Source organism: Pleurodeles waltl, chromosome 7, assembly GCF_031143425.1.
Source record: "Pleurodeles waltl isolate 20211129_DDA chromosome 7, aPleWal1.hap1.20221129, whole genome shotgun sequence".
Lineage (NCBI taxonomy): Eukaryota > Metazoa > Chordata > Amphibia > Caudata > Salamandridae > Pleurodeles > Pleurodeles waltl.
The window spans coordinates 280212651-280239290 of NC_090446.1; the positions used below are offsets into that span (position 1 = coordinate 280212651).

At 46.8% G+C, this 26640-nt stretch overlaps 1 protein-coding gene across 2 annotated transcripts in view; it reads left to right on the plus strand.

The window, feature by feature from the left end:
- Positions 1-26640, plus strand: part of UBE2V1 (ubiquitin conjugating enzyme E2 V1) — a 99475-nt gene that overhangs the window by 22651 nt on the left and 50184 nt on the right. The window lies entirely within an intron of this gene.

The window sequence follows — 26640 nt, forward strand, 5'->3', positions numbered from 1 at the left end:
CCTGTACAAGTGGTTGACTGTTCCTCCCATCTCATTCATGGAGCACAGATGCATTGTCACCTTAGCTTCTGACTCTCTTGTTTTTCCTTCAAGCTGTGAAAGGTCGGTACTTTGCAGCATTCTCACTTGTGACTCCAGGGGCATCATTGAGGCTAATAAACTGGAATTTTCGTCATGTAGTTTTTTTCATGTGCCATAACCTATTCCTCATCTTTTTTTTTTGTTCAGGCGTTTACACTTACCTTCCTTGGAGTGAAACAGGATGCTGCTCCAGGGTCTCATATGCCCCAGATCTGTTCATGAACAAGCTTGAACCTGTGTCCTGCTCTGCCTTTAGACGACCAAACCTGTCTTGCCTCTTATGCTCAAGGGCTGCTCAGAGAAAACTTGGCTAAATGAGATCTGGCACTGGCTAGGGGGAGGGGTGGGTGCTGGTGTTCACTGACGAGGTATATAGACTTCCCTTAGATACTGTTTTGAGCTATTGTTTTGGAATTGAGTGTTTTAATTTAATTGAGGAGCAAATGCAGGCCTTAATAGTGATTCTCTGCAGCTTTATAGATTAAGTGAAATAATGAGCTTTTTAGCATACGCGCAGCTGGTCGGCGAATTCCGATTTCTTTAGTAACTGTGCCTGATGAATTCCTGGAGGAATCAGCCACATGCTTCAGAAAGGAGCCCAGGCCTCTGGCTAGTACCATTTTGATCCCATAGTTGATGTGCAGTTTTGTAAACCCCACTTAATGTTAAGTGGTTTCCTTTAGCCTCTAACAATGCAGGTCACACAACCTCCCAAAATGAACTCTTATTTAACAAGGCTGTTTTTTTTAAGATTAAACAATCTCTATTTCAGTCTCAAAGCTCTGCTCTGCATTCTCATGATCCACAGATTAGATGGGAGGAGCTGATTATTAGTCAAAAGTTGCTGTTTGCGTAGCACGTGAACTGTCAATCTTCGGTCATGTGCTGAAGCATTGCTGGTCAGTCTGTTTATTAGCACTGATCCCAAATTCACTGCACTATCAAATAGACCAGTAGCTTGAGAGAAAGGAGCAAGCATTGCCTTTAGGAAGTTTGGTTATTCATTCATTTGCTTGAGAAAATTCAATTTTCATCAACAATACACATACAAAAATCAATATTATAGTAAAGAGTAAATTCATGTGCCACCCTGGATACAACAAATACAGACTCTATGCTCTCAGAATACATGCTACTCACATCTTATAGTCCTATGCAGTTGCTTTCCTCTAGCGACTCAGTGTTGGATTTTCACTGACAAGGAGTCTTTCCTGTTGCAAGTGGCATTTTCCACAAGCAGTGGTTTCAACCAGCATTTCCTGAGTTTACTGTGCCATGGACAAGCAAGTGGAAACTGTTTCATCTTCAGTTTACCCTCGGAATATTCACACACCCGCCCTGCCCAACTGTCTGTAAAATCACATATAGGCAAATTCCCAAATGGAAACGCTTATATAAAGAGATCTTTCAAAAGGAGTGAACATAATATCCAAGTTGTTCCCACAGTGTGGAATAGTTTTATAATTTTGAAATTAAGCCCTAATTAACTTAAAAATAGTTAATTTTGTAGCATTGCATCACTGTATAGTTCCTGCGAAAAAAATGCTGTTGAACCCAACTGAATTAAGCTCCTTGAAATCAAGCTGTTCTTGACATGCAACACCTAGGTAGTGTTTTGTCATCTTTCACCCAATAAATAACCACTTCTTTTACCATTTTCAATTTTTTTCCTAAAATACATTTGCTTTTAACCTCGTATTGGTCTTCTTACGGTTCATCGTGCTTGCGTTTGTGGGAGGGAACTTGGCAAGAAGGGTTGCTGTATGTGTTGATTATGTTTTTCTGAAATCAGTGTGGTGGGCAGTAGTAAGCACTTGACAAATGCAAAACATTGTGAGCTCAAAATTTTCAAAGAGAACCTGAGTGATGCATTTGATTTGCACACAGCCTTTCCTTCAGTTTTCCGACTGTCCTGTCAGCCCATCAAACCATAATGAGAGATCCTTTGCTGCTGGCTTCAGAGTCGATTTAGATTGTTTTTGTAGTATGATTCACTATTTTCCTTTGTGTATTATATCCCTTGTTGGTCATCTACGAGAGATGGCTATGCAGACTCTCTTCCCTTACCCACCCCTAGATGATGCCAAACGTAAGCCCACAATAATTGTTCATCATCTAAAGATTATTTTTTATGCTCTTGCATTTAAAAGCGTTGTGTGAAGCTCTGGCGAAGCAAAAAAAATGGAGATCGAATTTGAAAACAAGACAGAAGTGGAGATCAAAACGTCACACTTTCTCTTAAGCAAGGGGTCTGGATCAGAGTAATGAATATGAACCTCTTTAAAGGAGAGATGGATCACCATCTTTGTTTTCATATTTGTAATGGTTTCCTGCACAGAACAGCTTAAGTGACAACATTGTCTATGAACAGTCACCATCCCTCTGTGCTCCCGAGCATGGTAAATATTACTTGTATAATCTAATTGTAGAATGCCTCACATTTCTAGTTGAGTTGTTCACTCTAATCTAGCCTCTACCCCCAGATAACATTAGCCCCTCTACCCCCGCTAAGTGGAAGTGTCAATCGCAGTATATTTCTTAGGTTTCTGATGTGGTTATGGGATTTTGGTGACCATGGGTTAATCCCACTTCCTCTTATGTTGGTGTTTAATTGTTAATTGGTAGAATCACCTGTACACTTAGTGTTGTAGGGCAATAGAGAAGACCAGGTAGCTGAGAATTCCTTCTCTGTACTTGCTCTGTGTAAAATCCTGTGTGGGAGAGACTTCTAGCTTCAGATTCCTTACCTTAGAATATTTTCCCAGTGTCAAATTTTGGAGCAGTACCCTCCAGCATAATTCGGCTCAGCTTTCTCCTTTCCAGAAGTGATGGGCGCAGTGCTTATATAGGTGACACCCCACAGCACTGACGTCTGGTCTCTTCTTTCCACGTCAGTCAGTGGTGATCTGTGAAGATCTACTCCTCGGTCAATTTGTGACTTTTTTTTTTCTAGACTTAGTGTCAACACTTGTTTGAGAATTTGTTCTCCAAGTGTGACACAGGTGTTCCTTAAGAAACCTACGAGAGTCAACACGTGGTGCGTGTCACAGGCTGATGTATGTGACAGACCCACACTTTGTCTGTGATGCTGGAAGAGGACCTTGCCTCCAAGACCTGCAAGGACTGCAGTGCACCCGAAAGTGCAAAAGGAGCGTTCCCTGTGACGGTCACGATCCTGTTCGTGTGGAAGGTCTTTCGACCACTCACGGAGCCACTCTTGGCTGTCGTTCTCTCAATACAAGTGGTCAGGTAAGTTCTAACGACTGAAGCCTTCGACTTCTTGGTGCCTGTCCAAATCTTCAGACGAGGCACGGGAACATCAGCATCCCAGTCCTCATTTCTCTTAGTAACCTGTTACATGTTCTGCTATGCGCCTCCCTGGCTTACCTGGAGCACCACCAAAGTGCTAAGGGTTCATATTTGGTCGGCCAGTCCTTTTGGGAGCGTATTTGGGCCCCATAGGTTCATTAGATGCCCCCACTAGATTTCCACCAGCGTGTTTGCCAGTTGGGTCCAATGGATCTGGTGCTTGTTTGGGAGCAGCGCTCTCAAGACTGCAACCGTCCTCCGCTCCTGCTCCAGTACCAGCCCTCTTAACACCCCACAAAGGCACTATCCCCAACATCCTCCCTCTTCTGACAGGGAGCTGGATAGTTGTCGTCCACTGCCAACTCCAGCTCAGTTGGAGATGATGCCCTCTGAGCTGGCGGCAGTGCCTCATTCATTCAACAGGCCTAGAGAGGAATATGTATTGGGGTGTCTGATGATCCTTATTGAAACCAGCAGCATTTCCTGGATGACACGGATGTAGGAAAGTACCCTGGTTTTGGCATGGTTACCCCCACTTTGTGCCTGCTATTAGTATGCTTGGAACGTTTTCACTGGGATCCTGCTAACCAGGACCCCAGTGATTGTGCTCTCTCACTCTGAATTTGGTTGGTTAGGACTTTGCACACCCCACAATTGGCATACAGGTGCCCCCCACATAAGTCCCTAGTATATGGTACTTAGCTACCCAGGACAATGGGGCACCAGGCGTTTCCCATGGGCTGCAGCATGTATGGTCCACGGGAGCCCATCCAAAATGTGTCTGCAGGGCTGCCGTTTCAGCCTGCGTGAAAAGGTGCATGCACACATTAACCACAGGCCACTGTAAGTTTCCCCTATGGCAGGTCCTCCTAGCCCAGAGGGCAGGGTGCAGGTAACTGTGTGAGGGCCCTCCTGCATGAGCAGAGGTGCCCCTACGAACTCTGTAAGTGCGGGGAAGCCATTTTACCTGTGTACTGGACACAGGTACAGAATGGTAACTCTGAACCTGGGCATGCTTGGTATCAAACATGTCTCAAACATACCCTAATACTGTTTCTAGTATTGGTTGTACGATTCCATGCACTTTCGGGGCCTCCTGAGACGACCCCCAGCATTGCTGCAAGTAGTCGCTGCGGTCACCCCACAGGCCGGTCTCTGTGTCCTGCTGCTTGACCAGGTCAGGCAGGGGAAGGCAGAACAAAGGATTTCCTGTGGGAGAGGGAGGCAACACCCTCTCCACTTGGAAATAGGTGTTATATGCCTTGGGAGCAGTAGCCTCCCCAAGCCACCGGTATACTTTGAAGGGCACATTTAGTGCCTTCTTTGCATTAACCGGTTTGCACCAGTCCAGGACCTTTGGTCCCTTCTCTGGCACTAATCTGGACAAAGGAAAGGGGAATGACCACTCCAGCGGTGAAGCCCAGAGCTCCTTCAGCTGGCCACTTAGTTCTTCCATCTTGAATCCAAGATGTGCAGAGACCCCTGGGAGCATCTGAGTGGCCAGGTCAGGCAGATGACATCACAACCCCCTCTTGATAGGTGGTCACCTTGCTAGGTGACCATTCCCCCTTCCTGGGGTTTTTAGGAGGTCCCTCTTGGGTGTGTCCTCAGATTAGACGTGCAGGATTCCACCAGGACTCCTCTGCATTGTTTACTTCATCTTCTGGCCACTGGAACCGCAACTGGACTCTTCAGGAACCAACTATCGACAACTCCACCTTGCAACGTTGTTTCCCCGGCTCCTTCCAGCAACTGCAACATTTCCACCCCTCTGGCTGTGCATCCTCTGAGGTTGACGAGACTTCAGCCTGCACCAAGAAGTAAGAAGGAATCTCCCTTGGAGAGAAAGAATCACTTGTCTGCATCTTCAGGCACCAACTGCAATGACGACTGGCTGCATGCATCTGCTCTCCTCTGGAACTGCGTGGATCCTGCATCACAGGTGGTGGTCTGGAGTGGTCCCCTTGGTCTTCTTTGACAGTTTTCCAGCTTGGGAGACGCTAAGCCCATGCCTCGCCTTGCAGGACAGTACCTCTGTGCCCTGTTACTCTTGCAGCTACAAAGGCTTGTTTGCTTCTTCTCCAAGGTATCTTCAGGCTCCATGTAGCCCTGGCTCCCAGCACTTCATCCTGTAAGCACAGTCTCTTATCCGCTGCCCCAGCGACATGGGAATCCTCTTCAGGTGTGCTGAGTGGTCCTCCCTGCGACTGCTGTGCCTGCTGCCAGTGGGTTCCCTGTGGGGGCTGCCTCCTCTTCTGGTGACTCTCCTGAATGCTGAGGGTCAACCTGGACTCCCCTCCTTATGTCGAGTCCCCTGGGCCTTCCTGGTGCTCTTCCGCCTTGAAATTCTTCGTAGTCTTCTTTTGCATTTGCCGAGTCTTGTTGGTGGCTTTCTGGCACCACTAACCCACTGCACCCCGACAGCCGACGTGGGACACCACCTGCATCGTTTCAGGGACTCCACTTCATCTCCTGTGCTGCACAGCTGGTTATCTTCTTCCCTGACCTGGTCCTGCATTCACATAAGGGTGGATAGTGGCCTGTGCCACAAACAGACACTCCAGCACGAACTCCACTTCGTCCCCTTCCTTTGCAAGTCCTCTTCTGCCAGAATCTACCTTTGAGTTCCTCCAGTCTGGTCTGGGTCTTGCACAATCCTTTTTCTAAGTCCTATTGGGTTTGCGGAAATCTAGATACTAATCTGTGCTCTCCTGGTCGCTGGTGGTCACTCTGGTACTTACCCCTTGGGGTTCCTAGTTCCGCCAGCTCCCCTTTAATGACTCCACACACTTGGTGGGGGACTGTATCTCGCATTCCACTTTCTTAGTATATGGTTTGGCCTTCCCCTAAGGCCCTCACTATTTTCTATTACTTTTGCTAATGCTTGTTGCTCTTCATGCTCCTTACTGATTTCTAATGTGTATATAATTAGCGTGTTTACTTTCCTCCAGTTGGAGGACTATCTGTTAGTATTCTAGTATTTGTGTTACCATAACAAAGTACCTTTATTTTTGTAACAGTATGTGGTCCTTTCATGTCTGATACTGCTGTGTCACTATAGTGGTATTGCATAAACTTTTGCACGTCTCCTGGATAAGTCTCAGCTGCTCATTCACAGCTACCTCTAGAGAGCCCTGGCTTCCTAGACACTGCCTACACTTCACTAATAGGTGATACCTGGACCTGGTATAAGGAGATAACACCATAGGTGCTCACCACACACCGGGCCAGCTTCCTACAACAGAGAACAGGTATGCGGAACTAGCGGATACCAGTGGGTTAGACACCTTACCAAACCCTGGCTTGGTCTGTTAGAGGACAGTGCCTTATTTACAGTAGTGGTGCAAATGGTGGCTGAGGTCTTGGACCTTCAGTTGCCCTCAGTGACAGTCAAGATGAACATCTTGACAGATGTTTAAACCTGGTGTTGTCCCCTCCAAACCCTTGCTCCCATTTAATGAAGTCCTTACTGATGTCCTGGTCCAAGCCCGCACCGGGGGCTCCTGTGCAAAAGACAATTGACTTCCGCCATTGCTTTGCTCCTGGGAAACCCAGTTTCATCACCCAATTTCCCACCCCAGAGAGTTTGGTGGTACAAGCCTCCACTTCCTGAGTCAACCCTTGCATGTTCCCTACCACTCCATGGAATAGGGAATGCAAGAGGCTTGGATACCTTTGCTAAGAGGATGTTCTCTTCTGTCAACCTAGCACGGCAGTTGGCGAACACTGCATGTTTCGTGGGTCAATACATCCCTACGATCTAGGTCTCGTTGTGCTAGTGCTGTCTATGGTCTCTTATGAGGCCTGATGCATACTGAGGCAAGCAATTGAACATTGCAGAGACGCAGTGAAATTCACCATCAAAGTGGGTTTAATAAGACCGACTCTGTGGGCAGAACTATTTCATCGCCAGTGGCCCTTAGGTGCCACGCTTGGCTGAGAACCACTGACTTTTTGGAAGATGTCCAAGCGTCGCTCAAGGACAGCCCTTTAGCGGCGCTCATCTTTTTGGTGAGAAGGTGGCTTGATTGCTTTACGTATTGCAGAACTACGGCCCCTCGCCGATCCCAGTCCTCCGCCATCTGCCACTTTCCTGGTAAAGAAGAGACTCACACCCACGTTCATTTCCACCTAGCTACCACATCCAACAGGTTTTCTAGCCTTTTTACTGACAAGGATGCTGTTCCCACAGACCACATGGTGGAACTAGCTAGAGGTCAGCCCAATCCATCACCCTGAAAGTGATGGCGGTGTTAACAACACATCTGCGCTGGTCAGGGGTTCGAGTCTACGCCTACTTTGGCGATTGGCTGTTGAAGACTGCTCGTCCCAGGCCGTCATGTCTCATTAACTGTCAAAGGTGTCTCGTCCCAGATAGTCATCTCTCAACGTAAGACTATGATGGACCTCCTGATTTTCGCTGGGGTTTACTAGAAACGTTCCAAAATCGAACCTGAATCTATCCTAAATTTCAAGTGAGGCGGACTATGGAGCTGTTACACATGTCTGTTGGCATATGCTTGCTCTTCAGTGGCACCTGAAGTCCCATTGGGCACTGAATCTGGCTAATCTCTCCAACATGGTCCAGATCTCAAAGGGAACTGCAAAAAACCTGCAGTGATGGTTGAGGAACCGTGATTGGGTCAGCAGAAGACACCTTTGCCTTCCTCAGCCTCAGTTGACTGTATTGGCAGATGCGTCACTCCTGGGCTTGGGCGGCCATCTGGGAGAAGTGGAGATCAGAGGGCTCTGATCTTCGGTGGAGTCTGGGCTCCATATCAGCCTGTTGGAAGTTCAAGTGATCCAACTGGCATTAAAGGCCCTTCATCCGTAGATCAGGGTAAGGGTGGTGCAGATGTTCAGACAGCAACACCTCCATGTGGTACTGCGACAAACAGGGTAGGAAGGGGCTGTGGGCCTTTGGTCAAGAGTCCTTGCGCGCCAGTCATGGATGTATAAGCATTTCCCTGGTGGTCCAACACCTTATGGGCTCTCTGATGGCCAGGGCAGATGAGCTTATCCTTCTTTGCCTAGTGAATCATTAATGGCGTCTCCATCCAAAGTGGTGCAAGGTCTCTCTAAAGAGTGGGGAGAACCATGGTTAGATCTGTTAACCAACGCCAAGCGTGTATAATGTCAGCACGTCTGCGCCCTGGAGTTTCCAAGGCAGCTCATGTTTGGAGATGTTTTTTGCCTTGAGTGGAGCTCCCGCCTCCTGTACTCTTTCATGCCGATAACACTCCTGCCCAGAGTTTTCAAGAAGATTGGGAACGACTGAGCCCCAGTCATTTTGGTGGCTCTGGAGTGGGCACAGAGAGTCTGGTATCCTGACGCATTAAGCATGAGCATCAGTCCTCTGGTCAGCTGCCTCTTCAGGAGGTTCTTCTATTGCTGCAACAAGGGAGGGTTTCACGCCTAAACCTGTGCACCCTCTGCCTTCACATATGGAGATTGAGCAGTGACTGCTTTCAACCTTCCTCCCGAAGCCCGTACTGTCATTCTGGCAGCTAGGGGTCCCTCCCCTAAGATGGTATATGCCTGCTGCTGGAACAAATTTGTGGCATGGTCTACATCCACAAACATGGACCCTCTCTGTGTACCCTTTTCTCAGGTTTACCATTTGTTCTCTCTTTGCCCATGGGCACAGTTAAGGGCTTTTTATCGGTCATTTTGACATTTTTTTTGGTTCATGGACCAACCTTATTTGTTCAGATCACATGTTGTGACTAGGTTCCTCAAAGTTCTCCAACATAAATTTCCTCCTAGTCCATTCATCAGTCCCCAGTGGGACTTAAACCTGCTCCTGACTTTTCAAATGTGCAGCGCTCAAAAGGTGCACACAACTGTCTACTCTGGTTACTAAGCACCAAGACTGCTTTCTTAGTACCATAATGTCAGCTAGGAGAATCAGCAGTCTGCAGCCACTGTGTGTGCACCCTCCTTACACAACCTTTTCCCCCATACAAGCTGGTCCTTTGAACACATGCCTCCTTCCTTCTGAAGGCAGTGATACCCTTTCATGGTGGCCAAAATATCTCCTTGCCTACCTACTTTGCTCCACCTCACTGTTAAAAAGAAGTTGAGTGGCTCCACAACCTGTACTCAAAAACAGCATTGTCATTTCTGATGGATACAACTACCTGTGGATTCCTCACCTAATGAATACTCCCATGGCGCCAGCATTCGACGGAAATCTTCTTCCTAGTCTCTGCACGTCGACGAGGACGTCACTCTAGCCCACGCAACGCCGTCTGACGTCATACAGGCAATAAGAGGTCCTCGACGACGTGCTGACGTCAGTTCCCTTTTTTCCGTGCATTCGAAACGGTTATCTTTGAGGGAGCTACTGTTACTTTAGTGGTTACAGTGTGTTTTCTGCTGCGTAGTTCTTCTCTGCGGTAACAATGTCTCAGAGAAAGTCGGGTTTCAAGCCCTGTCGAGAGTGTGGGGGCAAGATGTCCGTTACAGATCCTCACTCCGACTGTCTCTGGTGCTTGAGCTCCGATCACGACGTTGTGACTTGCGATTCATGTCAGCACATGAATCCGAAGGCCCTCAAGGAACGTGAGGCTAAATTATTCCTGGCGAAGTCGAAGAGCCCGACGCCGGCCTCGACGTCCGCGACGCCGGAGACATCACAAGAAGTCTGCCTCGCCAAGGTCTCATCGGCATCATCGAGACTCCCGGCGCCGTAGAGATTCACGGCGTCATTCAAGCAAGGAGACTCGTTCGAGGTCGCCTTCGGCTCGACGTCGGAGGACTTGGGAGGTCAGTCCCACGGTCACGCCGCATCCATCGACGCCGTTGCCCTCTCCAGCGTCACCGACTTCGCCTGGACAAGCGTCTGTGGTTGAGGTGATGCAGCCTCTTGTGATGTCTCCGGCGTCGCGGACGTCGAGGCCGGCGTCGGGGTCGCCTTCGATCCAGGCACCCCAGTATCCGGCTTTTCCAGCCCCTGGAGCCGATAGTACCGCATTTCTGAATGCGATGTATACCATCTTTCAGCAGATGGCTCCAGGAGGTGCTCCGGCTGGTCCTTCGGGGCCTTTGGCCTTTTCATTGGGTGATCCAGCGCCTCTTCGGCCGGCACCCTTTATGCCCTTTCTCCCTTTTGGGAATGTGGGCTCGGCGCCGGTGCCGGTGGCCGCTCCGGTGGCTTCAGAGGGATTGGCTCCGGATGTTTCCATCCCGTTGACGTCGGGATTTCGTCCTGTGACTCCGGTGGGTCCATCGGCTCCAAGATCCCTTTGTCCTGTTCCTTCATCGGCGCCGAAGCTGTCTGCGGCGTCGGATGCTTCTGGAGATCGGCGCCGATCTTCGACTTCGGCAGAGGCCATGTCGACTCCACGCATTGAGCAGAGACTACATTCAAGGAGGCGTGCTCTCCGTCTGTTGGAAGAGCAGGAGTACCAGCGAGTCCTGGAGGATGGAGAGGTTGAGGACTCGGGTGATGGACTGCATGGTCTGGATACGGCCAGTGGGCTGGATACTTCCCCTGAGTGGGACCTTTCATCTCCAGGGGAGTATACGGAGGAGGCTGCTTCCTTTCACGCGGTGGTGAGGAAGGCGGCAAATTTTCTGGGCCTGCCTTTGCCGGTGGCAGAGGCGAAGCAGAATTTATTAACGGAGGTGCTGCATCCGGCCTCTGCTGCAGCGGAGCCTCTCTTGCGGTTTAATGGTGCTTTGCTTGATCCGGTGTTGGAGGTGTTGAAGAAGCCTGTATCTTCCTCGGCAGTTCATAGGGCTGTGGCCAGGAGATATCGGACTGCACCATCTGACCCTGGCTTTCTTTCAAGACACCCTACGCCGGAGAGCTTGGTGGTACAAGCCTCCTGTTCTTCAAAATCAGCGCCTGGATCCTTCCCGACGGTGCCAGGAGACAGGGACTCCAAAAAACTGGATGCGCAACCCAAGAAAATATTTTCTTCTTGCAGTTTGGCGTTGAAGGCCACCAACGCAACTTGCATTCTGGGGAGATATGTCCATGCTCTTATGGATGATATTTCATCTTCTTTTACGGAGCTTCCCCAGGGACTCTTGGATTTTGTCTCAGACGCCCAGGCTGCCGCAACCCAGATTATCCAGTCTGGACTGGACACGACCGACTCGGTGGCTAGGGCGATGGGCACGGCTGTGGTGGCAAGGAGACAGGCCTGGCTCCGTAATTCAGGGTTTTCTGCGGATGTACAGTCGACCCTATTAGACCTCCCGTTTGATGGGGACAAACTGTTTGGAGCAAAGGCAGATTCGGCCTTGGAGCGATTTAAAGAGAGCAGGGCCACAGCCAAATCGTTAGGGCTGCAAGCTCCTTCTTCCTCTGCCTCTTCCAGATTTTTCAGGAGGTTTCGTGGATTTGGGCGTGGCTCTTCCTCCTCTTCCTCTCGGGGGAGGTTCCAGCAAGCCGCCTCTTCTCACCCCTATAGATCATTTAGAGGGAGAGGTAGGGCCCGCACCAGAGGAGCCTCTCAACAGCACTCTGCCTCTTCCTCGTCCTCTGGAGGGGTGCAGCAGGGAAAGCAGCCTTAGGCTTCCACCATTTCCCACTCACTCCTCTCCTGTAGGGGGAAGATTACGGCATTTTCTCCACAAGTGGGAGACTATTACAACGGACACTTGGGTTATCAGTATTGTGGAGAAAGGCTACAACCTTCCCTTTCGGGAGTTTCCGCCCCCCCTCCCGCCCCGCCCATCTTATTGTTCAGAAGAACACCTCCTTTTGCTAGAACAGGAGGTTCAAGTCCTCCTTTCAAAGGGCGCAGTGGAGTTGGTTCCAGAGCAGGAAAGGGGTCAAGGTTGTTACTCAAGGTACTTCCTGATTCCCAAGAAAGATGGTCGGTTGAGACCGATCCTGGATCTGAGGATCTTGAATTGGTTCCTCAATCAGGAAAAGTTCAAGATGCTGACCCTAGCACAGGTGCTTTTGGCGTTGAACAAAGAAGATTGGATGGTGTCTGTCGACTTGCAGGATGCTTATTTTCATATCCCGATACTCAAGTCGCACAGGAAGTATCTCCGGTTTGTGGTAGGGTCGCAGCACTATCAGTTTGCGGTCCTCCCGTTTGGTCTTACTTCAGCACCTCGAGTCTTCACGAAGGTGATGTCAGTGGTTGCGGCAGAGCTCAGAAGGAAGGGGATAGCAGTATTCCCTTACTTGGACGACTGGTTGATCAAAGCCAAGTCCCCGGAGCTTGTGTCGTATCATCTGCAGTCAACAACCCAGTTGTTGTTCGACCTGGGTTTTTGGTGAACATGCCCAAATCTCACCTGGAGCCCTCTCAGCGCCTCCTGTTCATAGGGGCAGTACTGGATACAACATTGAATCGAGCCTTTCCTCCGCCTCAGCGGGTTAAAGATATTCAGGAATTGGTTCCAATATTTCGAAATGGAGCGGTAGTTCCAGTCCTCAAGGTCCTTCGTCTGCTCGGTCTGTTTGCCTCCTGCATACTGCTGGTCACGCATGCTCGCTGGCACATGACGGCTCTTCAGTGGTGCCTCCGAAGGCAGTGGTCTAAACACAAGGGAGATCTAGAAGGTGCGGTCAAGATCTCCAGAGATGCTGCTGTGGACTTGAAGTGGTGGATTGCGAGCAACAATCTTTCACAAGGAAAGCCGTTCGCGCAGTCGCCACCAGTGGCCACGGTCATAACGGATGCTTCCACTCTAGGGTGGGGAGCTCATCTGGGGGATCTGGAGATCAAAGGACTTTGGTCTCCAGAGGAACAGAGGTTTCATATCAATCTGTTAGAGTTACGGGCTGTACGTCTGGCTCTCAAGGCCTTCCTCCCTTCCCTTCGTGGTCAGTCAGTACAGGTCCTGACGGACAATACTACCACGATGTGGTACATAAACAAACAGGGAGGAGTAGGGTCGTACCTTCTCTGCAGAGAAGCTCTTCGACTCTGGTCCTGGGCAAAGGACCATCAGATTTGCTTGGTAGCAAATCATCTGGCCGGGGTCTTGAATGTACGTGCGGACAGTCTCAGTCGCCAATTCTCGGCCGACCACGAGTGGCGTCTCCATCCAGATCAAGTCCGTTTAATCTTCCAGATGTGGGGTTTCCTCGGATAGATCTGTTTGCCACTCGGGAGAACGCGCATTGTCCGTTATTCTGCAGCCTCCAGTATCCGGTGCAGGGAGCATTGGGGGACGCGTTTCTGATAACCTGGTGCGACCAGTTGCTTTACGCGTGATTCCTCGAGTGTTGAAGATTCGCCAAGACCGGGCTCAAGTCATTTTAATAGCTCCGGATTGGCCAAGGAGGGTGTGGTACTCCGACCTTCTCCAACTCTCGCTGTGCCCTCCGCTCCGTCTCCCTCTCAGGGCAGACCTCCTCTCGCAGTCGCAGGGGCAGGTTTTACACCCCAACCTCCAGAGTCTACACCTACATGCCTGGAGATTGAACGGGGCAACCTGAGTTCCTTCTCTCTCCCGCCTGATGTAGTGGATGTTATATCAGCGGCCAGGCGACACTCCACTAAATCTATCTACGCTAATAGGTGGTCTAAATTTGTTATCTGGTGTGGAGAGAGACAGATTGATCCCTTACATGCTCATCTGTCAGATGTTTTGTCTTTTGCTCTGTCTCTAGCGCAGAAAGGTTGTGCAGTGGCTACCATTAAAGGTTATTTGTCTGCCCTGTCAGCCTTCATTTGTCTTCCAGATCAACCATCGTTATTTAAATCCCCTATTGTTCTCAGATTCTTGAAAGGTCTTCTAAATAAATATCCTCCAAAACCATTCGTGATGCCTCAATGGGATTTGTCCTTGGTCCTCACTTTCCTTATGGGGTTCCCTTTTGAACCTATGCATTCTTGCCCATTAAGGTATTTGGTTATTAAAACAGTCTTCCTGGTGGCTATAACATCTGCAAGGAGAGTGAGTGAGTTGCAGGGCTTATCGGTAAAACCCCCTTATACAACTTTTTATGGGGATAAGGTGGTGTTGAGGACCAAGGCTGCTTTCCTCCCGAAGGTTGTTTCACCCTTCCATTTGGCCCAGACAATTACTTTGTCCACGTTCTATCCTCCGCCTCATCCTTCAAAGGAGGAAGAGAGACTACATCGATTGGACCCAAAGAGGGCGTTGAGCTTCTTCATTGATAGAACGAAGGATTTCAGGCTGTAGGATCAGCTGTTCATCGGATACGTGGTCAAGAGGAGAGGAAAGGCAGTCCACAAGAGAACACTCTCCAGGTGTGTTGTTCTTTGCATTAAAATCTGTTACTCTTTGGCAAAGAAGGATCCTCCTGATGGCATTAGAGCTCATTCCACCAGAGCTAAGTCGGCCACTACGGCCTTGGCCAGAGGTGTTCCTGTGGTCGACATCTGCAAGGCCGCAACTTGGTCGTCCCTTCACACTTTTGCGAAACATTACTGTTTGGACTCTGAGGTCAGAAGGGACGGCCATTTTGCACGGTCAGTGCTGCAGGATTTCTTGGTTTGACCATACAGGCACCCTCCACCGGGAGTGGTACTGCTTTGGGACTCTATTCATTAGGTGAGGAATCCACAGGTAGTTGTATCCATCAGAAGAACGAGTTACTTACCTTCGGTAACGACTTTTCTGGTGGATACATTAGCTACCTGTGGATTCCTCACGGTCCCACCCGCCTCCCCGTTGCCTTTCTGGTCTTACCAAGTAATCCTTGAGTGCGCTCCTCTTGGTATTCAAGGTTGCAATAGATGTAGTATATATGGATACTTGTGTATATTTATATGTGTATATATATATATATATATGTATATATCTTTGTGTATATACATGATTTGCATATATTTGTTGGTTTAAAAAAAAAAAAAAAAAGAGAGTTATTAAATTTACAGCCATTTTCTTGCAATGTTGTGTATTTTACAATGTTATGGGATGTTGCCTGGCTCTTTCATTGCTTTGGGTTGTTGTTCTCATGCACGTAAAAAATGTTGGTACTGACGTCGGCACGTCGTCGAGGACCTCTTATTGCCTGTATGACGTCAGACGGCGTCGCGTGGGCTAGAGTGACGTCCTCGTCGACGTGCAGAGACTAGGAAGAAGATTTCCGTCGAATGCTGGCGCCATGGGAGTATTCATTAGGTGAGGAATCCACAGGTAGCTAATGTATCCACCAGAAAAGTCGTTACCGAAGGTAACTCGTTCTTCTACCTTGATCATACCAATGATCTCCAGGAGGACGGTCATCTCTTCATAGGGTATGTTGAAGCTAAGAAGGAGAAGGATGTGCCAAAATGGACCATTTCATGATGGTTAGTTCTCCACATAAAGATCTGCTACACACTGGTCAAAAAGCAACCCCTTTAGGGCTTACATGCTCATTCCACCAGAGCCAAGGATGCACCCACTGCATTAGCTGCATGGAGTCCCTGTTCTGGACATCTGTCGTATAGTTACAACGCATATCAGCACATGTTTACCAAACACCACTGCTTGGATAGTCAGGGCCGTTGGCAATAGTCACTTTGCCTGTGTAATCCTGCAGGCATTTTCGTTCTAAGTCTTTTTTGCAGACCCACCTCCGTGGAGGCATTGCTTGGCTATCTATTCTAAGGTAAGCAGTGTGCGGCTAGAAGTCTCTATCAGATGAAGAAGTTACTCACCTTTTGGTAAAGCTATATCTGGTAGAGACTCCATCTAGATGTAGATTCGTTAGTGGCCTTCTCATCCTCCCTACTCTGCAAACTGATTAGTGTGAGGGTCACCCTTCTAAGGGCTTAAGAAACATGCATCAGTTTTTTTATGTTCCTTGTGGCTCCATGCTTCTGGATTGGAAAGTTGCAAAAAGATTTCATTTTCCTGGTGTGGCGCCTATATAGGCACTGCAATCGTCCCTTCCAGCGCAGCCACTGATGTGGAACCCAACAACGCAGCCAGAGGTACTGCTCAAAAATTTCCGTTTCTAGTCAGATGCCTTGTAAATATTCTAATGTAAGGAATCTGCGGCTAGATAGTCTCTACCAGATAAGCCGTTACTGAAGGTAAGTAATTTGTTCTTCCACTCTCAAAATCCTCCACAAGGAGTTTTTTGAGAGATTTGTGTTGCTGCCATCCTAAAAATAGTGTTTGGCTGCAATTAGGAGTGTCATAGTTTTAGTTTCCCTAATTCTCCCCCATGTTAACTTTGTTGTGTGACCTAGTAATGCCACAAGATGCAATATGGATATCACAGTGCTGAATTGCTGTGTTCCGAGCCTTAGCCATTTAAGATCACAGCAATTCAGCACCGTGATATCCCTTAGGCTTTATAAGTACAGAAAATAAATAAACGTGACACTGCTTGGATACCGTATAATTGTGATTTGAGACAAACTGTTCAGCACTGTACAACAGAAACTTTTGATCTTTAGGCAGGCCTGTAGAACGTGATAGCTTGCAAACCGGTGTCGCGGTGCATCGTCTTACATGTTTCTATAACTTCGAGAATACAAAGCCCTTAATGTCATTTGTAATGTAGGTGCATCTTTGTCTGTCTGATCTTTCTCATTCCTTCTCCCTTTTGTCCTGAAAGTCATGTTTTCCAGCTTTGCGTCATCTATAGGAGTTAGTACATTTTTGATATAATGTTAAAGGCTGCGGTATGTAATAGGATTTTTATATTCACTTAGTTTTCTAGATGCTTCTGATCTGTTGAAGTGTACTCCACTTTAGTGGGAATGTTATTTTTCATCTCCCAGCCAGGTGTTTTTGAATTGTTATTAAGCTTTTTTTTACCATGCATAAATAGGTCCCTGAATGTTGAGGCATCTGTCCTCATTTCTTAAAGACTGCTCTATCCGCAATCATCCTAAAGTCTGAGTTCATGATTAACTGGGTGAAGGGTAAAAGCCTGAAAACAACTCCTTGCTCTTTATTTTGTTCTGTACTTATAGAGCTGCTTTGGGCACAGTGGAGCCCTTGGTTGTCTGGTTTCTGTTTTCATCTAATCCAAGAGTTCCCTTATGGATCTTCTTCCTCTGTATGATGTTAAGCGTAGGTTTCCCCCTTCGTCCAAAAGCTGTGCCAAAGAGGGGGGCAAAGCATTATGAGATCTTCAAAGAAGACTAGACCCTGTTCTTTATAACATAGATTGAATGGCTGACCATCACAGACAGCAGTTTTCAAAAGCATGGGCTTTCAGAACTCTGCAGTGAGGGGTGTGGAATTCCTACAGCCTGGCACCCAGGACATGTTGTTTGGTGTCAAGAACAACAAGTTTTCATGTTTATTTTGTCCTTGGGACAAGTAGTCCCACACGCTGCATCCCAAGCCCTTTGACTGCCAGTTTACAGTGAAGGGAACTGTCTGCAGTTGAGGTCAACTTTGTGTCCAAATGTTAATGCTGTTCAAGCTTGTATTTATGGTTCATTAATGCAGAGCCTTTATTATTAGGGTGAGCTCTCTAAATAAGCGTTGTAAAGTCATACTGCACTATTGAAAGTGGTGCAGTGGTTCCCGTCAAAAAGTGTGTACACACCTTTGTAAAGTTTGACAATGAGGCTACAAATAATGCTCCCAGAATTCTCTCTGATTAGATGCAAATGTTTGCAGAAACTTGTTAGCAAGATTGGAGATTCTTTGCTTTCTAAATAAAATGTTCATACAAAATGCAAGTAGGGAAAAAAATATTTTGCTTACTGTAAAATCTTGGGTACTATTTCTTTGAAGCATCATTGTGTAAACTGCGTTGATGTATGTTAGTATTTCCAAAAATTATTCATAATGGAAAATCAGTGTAACCATTTTCAACAAGATTATATGAAACGTGAAAGTCAGCAAGTACTGGCAAAACCAACCGACATTGGTGGTCAGTTTTTTGGTTTGTCAGTGCATGACTTATTTTGACATGGCTTTTGTAACAATTTATTGATGTGTGAGCTTGCCAGGCCCTCACCATTGTAACAGACATTGTCCAAAAGCAACAAAAAAAATACTTGGTCTCGAAAAGCACACATTGCCACCATAGTTCCTGGCACTGAACAAAAGTACTTTGTGTGCCAATATGCTTCTTGTGGAAGAGCAGAATGCTATCACTCACAGTAAAGCAAGCCGATAGATAGAAATAGAATTTCAATAAAAACAAAATGTCTTCTTTAATGCTAGACCTAATTGAGGGCCTAATTCTACAAGTCACAAATGTTCACCCATGGTATACCTTTGCATTAGTGGATTCCATGAATTCACAAGAATTTACACAAGTATAGCAGGAAAACTTATTTCTAGAAAATATTTGTCAGCCATATTTTAGCACGAGCAAATATGCACGTGTACATTTGCTCATGCAAAAATCTATTGAGCGTTCAAGTTCATTTTCCCTCCAACCATTTTTTCCCGAAGCCTGAAAGAACTTCTGCTTCTGTCCTTATTAGGAGTAAAATTCCAACCTGTCTCAGTATTAGAACAGATTAAAGAATAGCTGATGAAACTCCTTAAAACATGAATTTTTGCACAGACTCAAAGGCCTTCCAGCACCAGAACTATTGCTTACTGCTTCCTTCAGCCCCAGTATGTACATCTGCAGAAAAGTGGCAAAATAAGAAAAATGCTGTAGTAGGGCTTGAAATTGCTAGTATTCAAGCCATACTGTAGTATTAGCCCTGGCATAATCAGGGAGGCTATTATCATGCCCCTTACATTTTGAGTTTGCTTCTATAATTTGTCACCACACTACATGGCACCAAAGGGACAAATATATATATTATTTTTTTACAGGACAAGTAGATTTATGAAGCAACCTGTCCCATGGACAAGTAGATATTTTATTAAATTCCACCCGCTGCAGTTTGAGATTTGCATATCCCCAAATATCTGCCCAGTACGTGACCATCGCTAAGTACTTAACTTGATAAATTGTGGCCGTCTGACTCAGTGGATTCAGTCCCAGTATTTATCATTACTGTTATGTTATTCTTATTACTATTATTATTATCATCATTATTAGTAGTATTATTTAGTATTATTTATTAGGGTCAAGCGCTCTGTCCCTGATTGAATCTCTCTATGGGCTTTGACCATGATCGTGTTACGCCCATCAGTTTGGTTGGTTTGTGTGTTTGCCTTTTAAAATTCGCTTGATTTCATTTGTGAAAGACATGCACGTCATGCCTTTTCCAGTGTTTTTAGCCCTCCTTAAGTGCACCGGTCAACTACTGCAAACATAAGAGGCTCGATGTTTTTTGTATGGATTCTGGACTACATTTTCTTTTTATTTTGTAGGCAGCACAATCTCGCTGGGCAGTAATTGAGTGCTTTGCATGACATCAACCCTGTTAAATGAATAATTGCACTTTTGCCGGTTACATGGATAATTGCACTTTTGCTGATAAAGTTCACTGCAAGAATACCCATGTTTCCTTTTGTGTGTGTACTTCGCGCTCATGGCGGCCATCGGCTCGCTTATGTGAAACTTTTTTACTTTTCAATTTATTTGGAAAGAAAAGTCCAGTTAGGAGTTTAAAACGTTAATAGCTCTAACTCGAGCAAACGTGTGAGATCCATTCCTTTGCAAATGCTTGTTATTTTATTGTTATTTACTTATGTCCTTATTGTTACCATTTTCTTATTACCATTTTCTTATTGCCATTTCATTATCATTTCCCTATTTTCTTCTTTTTATTTATTACATTTGTTTGATTAATTTGTATTGCTTTATTGAAGTTAAAGCAAGTCACATTGAGATCTGACAAAAAGCCACGGTCGGGATCTTGACAGGTGCAATCAGTGCAGTCTTCAACATTCCTTCAGTGGAGAAAATAGCATTACTACATCACTGTCTCTACAGCATGTTAAAGCCAGCAGCCCCACACCATATTTTGCCTTGTTTGGCTGGACACCCGTAAGCCTCGTTTACTGGCTTCTGCTGGGCACACCAGTCTACTCCATGTCTCCGCGGCAACATCGTTGGGGGCTTAGACTTTCCAGTGAGCAGCGATGTCACCCTTAGCAACCAGCAGGTTCGACGCCAGGAAGGCTCGGTCTGCCTGGGTACTTCCAACTCCCACATGCACTCTCAGAAGGATCAGCAGCAGGGACATTTCAATCTCGATATTTAAGACACTTAAGACTTCTGCAACCCCTGTCTCCCAATATCCTGTTATGATGGAGCAGGACAATGGCATGTGAAAGAAGTCATCTGGGACCTGTGAGCAGCCATAACACGTCGGGCTAGCCAGGAGTCAACCCGTAAACACCCTGTTAGGTATGCACAATGTAAATAGTATGTCTGCACTAGTTGGTGCCGTGATGACAAAACTCTAGGGCCCATCAGTGCGTCCCGCCAGTTGTCGTCATTTTGTGGTCCCAGCCATCCCTCCCAGCAAGATTTAAGGGTTGTCTGTGTGTCTGGGGCATTGCTGCTCAGGATGCAGTAGACTTGGGACACAGTTTTACCATAGCGCATTGCCAGAATGCAGGGACAAACATAGAGTTAGGAGCTCCAGTTGATAGTCTGGGTCAGGCTACCTGCCACTGAGCCAGTCGTTAACTACCAGCATTTGTGAAGCCAGATTGTACAAGTATAAATTGGACATGCCAAGGCCACCATCGTAAGGGATTCGCTGACAGGTTGCGAATGCTAAACATGGTCGAGAGTTATGCCATAAAAACCTTATCGCCACAGAATCCATTGTCCAGCACTCTGGCCAGGTAAAAGTCAACAATGTTGAATGCTTTTCAAAGTCTATTAGGAGTAATGCAAGTTGGAGTGACGAGGTGACAATGAGCTAACAACACATGTATTCGTCTTAGACAGTGGCTTGCACTCCTGGCAGACACAGTCTCATTGGTTTGGATGGAATAAGAACATGGCACAGACGAATAGCTAGGATGGTGGAAACACATTTTTTATTTCCAGATTGATCAGAGATATGGGGCAGTAGGCTGCTCAAGAGACCAGATGGGGGAGGGTCTTCAACATAATTGCAATAGTTGCTAGGTCAAGATCTGGAGGAAAGGAACAGATTGTGTTGCCCTTTTGTATAGGCTCAATAAGTGAGGGATGACGGTCTCTGTACTTACTTTAGAATTCTATGGTGTAGTTGTTGGGCCCAGGAGTTTTACCAGTAGCCATCTCTGAGACGGCCTCACCAATCGTCTCACTGAAATGGTTTCCTCCAGCTCCTGTCGCTCAGTGGTAGAAAGTTGGGGCGAGTGGCACCTCGTCAATAAGGGAGGTTGCCAATTCGGCTGGCGGACACATGGAATCTGCATGAAGAGGACAATAGTAGTGGGCATAGGCTTGGGCAATAGCAGGGGAGGCGCAATGGGATTGTCTCACACCCTCAACTATCTCAGATAGGACTCTGCTAGCCAGAGGCAAGATGCTGGTCAGTACAGCAGCTTTCCATTTTTGTCACCTCATCCTTAGACCTGTGCTGTGGAAGCTTGCCAGGCTTGTTTTCCTGCTTCAAGGGAGAGGAGTTGGATCTCCCCTTAAAGCAGTGTAATTTGTCTAATGTTGATGCTGTGAGTGGTTGGGGAAAGCTGTGTTTCCAGGCGAAGGGCTTGGGCCTCAAGTTGTGCAATGAATTGGTGTTTCACTTTTTCTGCCTTATTGAAGGTGCTCCTGGGGTGGCCCGAGCAGTAGCCTTGTAAGCTGCCCAAAGGGCACCAGCCGATTGCACTGTCATGGTGCTAGTCTGAAAATATTGTGTGATCTCTTGCGCAACTTTGCGGATATACGACTTGCCCTGAAGATGCCAAGCATTAAGTCTCCTCATGGGCAGCCTGCTGGTATATGTATTGCAGATGTGGGAGAATCTGGGCATGGTCAGATATCCAGCGCGGAAGATCTGATTGAAGGACACGGATAGAATATCTGGAGCTGGCATTAAGAGCATATCTTAAAGGGCTTGTGTATGGTAGGCTGCAGATGTGTGCATGTACTTTTGCTATCTAGGGTGCCAGAGTCTCCATATGTTGCAGTGGCCCAGGGTGGTGACCAATTGGTGGAGCGACCTGGCACAACTCCTAACGGGTGGTGTAAGGGGGACCTGTGGAGTCATGGACGGGTCCAGGACCACAGTGAAGTCTCCCTCTAAGAGTGTAAGCCTGGAGGAAGTTGTGTTATCATTTCAAGGAGAGTATTCAGGAAGCACTATAGAACAGCAGGGGGCATAAATGCACAGGAAGGTTTGTGGACAGCCATCAACTTTACCCACCAAGGCAACATAACTCTGAAGTCACGACCATGATGAAGTTGCAATGCAACAGATTTGCCACTCCTCGGGATCCCATGCATGCTAGACTCTATCACAGCCCTGACGAGCAAGCATAGGACACTTGAAGCCCAGCAAGTGGATCTCTTGCAGCAACAGGACGGAAGGTAGGGAACGACTGGCTTAGCGGGGCACAGCAGGACCAATGTGGCCACCTGAAAAAGAAAAGCAGAATAAACAAATTAAGGACCTTGTCCTAAACCCTTCTTTGCGTCTTACTCCCAAAACAACAATAATACTGGAGTCTGTTGGTTGTGGGAATTACTAGCTGCAGTTTATTAACATTGATTCAAGTGGAATGGGGGATAAAAGCACAGTCAGTAGGGTCCACACTGCCAGCGGTCTTCATTAAGGTGTCCCCCAGTGCCAACAAAGGCAATTAAATGCAGCCTTCACAGGCTATCCCAGGCCCAGGATGCACATGCAGGATAGGAAGGGCGGTGCTGCATCAGTAGTATGCAACTTTTAGGGAGAGAACCTCGCTCGAGCCACTGGCTGCAGTGGACAGGTGGCATATTGCTCACAGGTGTAGGGGGAGAGGCGGGAGGCTCTTGCAGCTCTGTAAAATATGGGCCTGTTCGTCTGCCAATAGCAATGTATCTGCAGGAACCTGATTTCCACATAGGGGTGTGCTCCGTCATTTACTGGTGGGCCTGGCTTCGGTAGATATCGCAGCATGAAGCTCTCGGCCGCATGGAGCTTGCCAGTGGGGGCCCTGCTATCTGTACTGCTGAAACGAGTGACAGTCTTAATAGCCCGTCGGGATTAATTCCGTCAATGCGGTGCTAGTCAAGGGGCTGGACCGGTGAAGCTTCCGGGGGGTCGCATCTCCAATCTGCCAGCCAGTCTCTATACTGTTGGGAGTGGAGGGGGGGGTGCCGTCTGGGACCAGCGTGAGGGAGAGAGGAAAAGGGCCCATGTGAACTACAACTTCTCTCTCCCTGTCGTGCGACTGTCACGCAACTTTCCTCGCTGGTCAGAGGCACACATCCAGTCCCACAGCAGGATCGAAGCTGCTCACCTTGGTCCTCAGCGTGGTAACGCTGCAACCGGACTTAGGTTTTCCAATGTCACTTTCACCTTGGTTTCTATAGTTGCAAAAAGTGATTGTAAATTGGCCATGATGATCTCTTGGAAGAATGGCAGATTTTCTTTCACTATTCCCTTATCTTTTTTTAAATTCCTTTCCTGAATAATTATTGCAGCCATTGGGTTGGTGTTAGGAGATACACAGGGCACACCAGTGGCTTCTTTCTTTTGCTTTTGGTGTGGGGTAGGATTTTCAGAAGGATGGGGGCCTAAGATAGTGTGTGGTCCCCACGTGACACAGGGATCATCTAAAACTTCTTGATTTATGGCATGATCACATTTTTGTGCACTTCTTAACCTCTGTGTCAACCCCGAAGCCCTTTCACAGTACACTGAGTTGCCTCAAGCCTTTCCTCACCACTGCTTATTTTCATATTGATGGCCTCCAACATCGGATAGAAAATTAGCTACAATATTTGCATATGACAAGCTATTCAGTGGAGTTGGGAGCTTTCTCTTACCCACAGTGAACCTGTGACAAGTAACCAAGAGGGCAAAGCCAGCCCAGCCTCTTCCAGGCATAGACAGGTGGGCTCTTGGCCTGGTCTTTGCTCAGGCCATGCCCAGGCACGCCCAGCCCTCTGAGATGCAGGTGAGCGCTATAAGCGTTTGCAGCTATTTTACCACCTTCTCCTGAAGCTGCGGGGAGTGTGGTCAGCTGAGTACAATACCGTCCTTAAGGAGCAGAACGCTCAGTGGTAGTATAGTGCTTTTCATTGATGCAGCGCGACCTAGCAAGGACAGATGGATCCCTCTGTTGATTCCGGCGTAGAACTGGTGAAGCCAATAACAGCCACTTGTAAATTATCTGCACATACTTTGAGTTTAAACTGTGTAGGTCGCATACACACACACACTCCTGACGTTCTGGTTTTCTCCAACGTTTTGTGCCCTGGACTTTTAAAAAGTGTCTTTAAAGAAATGGTAAGAGCACAATGGATTGAGGGCAGAGTCTTGTCCCTGCCCTATCCTCACTTCATTTGAATCCCTTGCATTCAACCTGAACGCAGCAGCTGGAGTGACATAGGACACCCTCACCATTTGAAACATACTTCTTCCCAAAACCTAAGGATGTTGTTTGAGGAACTACCATCCTATCCAATCAAACACTTTCTCTGCATCTAAGAATAGTAGTACTGTTTCCCCTCTTAAGTCTCGGCCACGTCAGTGATGTAGAATATTTTTTGGTGTTGTCTCCATGCGTCTCCCTTCTATGAACGCCAACGGATCCAGGTTGATCCGGCTTGGGAGAATTTATTTTAATCTATTGGCTTTGTGAAAATCTTTATCTGTATTGGGCAGGGAGGCAGGTTTATAAGACCTGTGCATCTCATTATCTTTTACTGGCTTCAGAATGACAGTCTTGCTTTCATCATGGATAGAACCACCTTCTCCATTATGATGAGTATCAAAGCCCGATTGTAGGGTCAATCTTTTTGAGCCCATGTTTGTTATAAATAGCTGGTGTAAATCTGCGGACCTCAGGCTTTGAAAAGTTTAAGACTTTTGATGCCACTAATTATCTCCACTATTTTCTAATGGGTGGCCTGGATTGTCTTTGTTCTTACTAGTTTATTTAATTGTACATCTTAGCGACATTTGCTATTTCTTTTTGGCTTTGTTGTCTGAATTATGTACAGTAAGCTTTCCATTGTAGCTGTTCGAGTCTTGTAATGAAACCTTTTTGCCTGGTGTGGAAGAGACATGGTTTTGAGTTTGTTTTAGCTTTTGGTATGCTCCAGCCCCCTACCAGCTCTGTTGCCTCCTTCATAGTTTTGCTGGTCTAGCTTTTCTAGAGAGCACTCTGCTTTGTTCATGTCTAGTAGTTTCAGTTGACCTCTGATGAGTATGATCTTGAGCGACAGGTCTTGCGATTGGGTTGTTCTATGCACTTAACCTGCTTTCTGTTCCTTGCATGGTTCTGCTCTGATTGCTTTCCTAATATTTTTTTATTTTGTTGACTTTAGCAATGATTGCTGTCCTAATTACTGCTTTCAGTACATTCCAGACCGTATTTAATCCCATGTCACTGTTAGTTTTCTTGTATTTGTTCACTATAGCTGCTGTTGATTCTTTCATTATTGTATTGCCCCATTTTTAGTTTTGGTATTGTGGGCCTTACAAATCGATGTGACAGAGCACTGGGGCATCGTTTGAAAGTTGAATACTTTAATGTTCTACATGTTTTTTTGTTACAATGTGTGATCGACCATTGTCTATCCTCACATAGGTTTTATATGTGGTGAAATAGTGAGAGTAGTCTATTCAGGACATGTTGTATTCTCTACACGTGTCTGCAAGTTCTACTTAATGCAAAACGTCTTTCCTCTCATGGTACACTGTCACTGTCCCCCAGTCACCACTAGCTTTAAAAAGTAAGAATTGTTGGAAGAAAGAACTTACCGTCAACGTCTAGAGAAAGATGCATCATCTTGAGGCTGAAATGGCACCATTTCTGCAAAGTAAGAGTTCTGCCCATAAAGGACATTAAAAATACCTTCTAAAGTGCCTGCTATGGTGCCAATAAAGGACCTCACCTAAGATTTAGAAGAGCAACCCCTCTTCAATTGAGAGGAGCTGCTGAAAGACCATTATGGACAATATGTGCAAACCCCATTGAAAGTGAGCAAAGATGAGCAAGAATATACAGGGCAGGGTGGAGGCTGTGTTGCAACAGGAGGAAGTAGCCTCTTACCTCTCGAGACCCACACTGCCAGACAATCGATTTCTCCTATAATGCAGTGGTTAAAAGGACTGTAGATACTTAATGGTGTGCAGCTGGTACAGCTATAACTTCCTGGCGACACTCCTCCAAAACAGAATAGCATTGGCAAAGCCCGTATGTGTGGTGTGTTGCCCACCAGCTGTTTGGTTTTGTCAGTGCTTCTTTTGTTAAGATCTTTGCCAGATTGTTTTTGGGTAAGCTGACAGTTCAATCTAAAAAAATCAAAAATAAACATTGGCTAAAAGGATTTTTTTT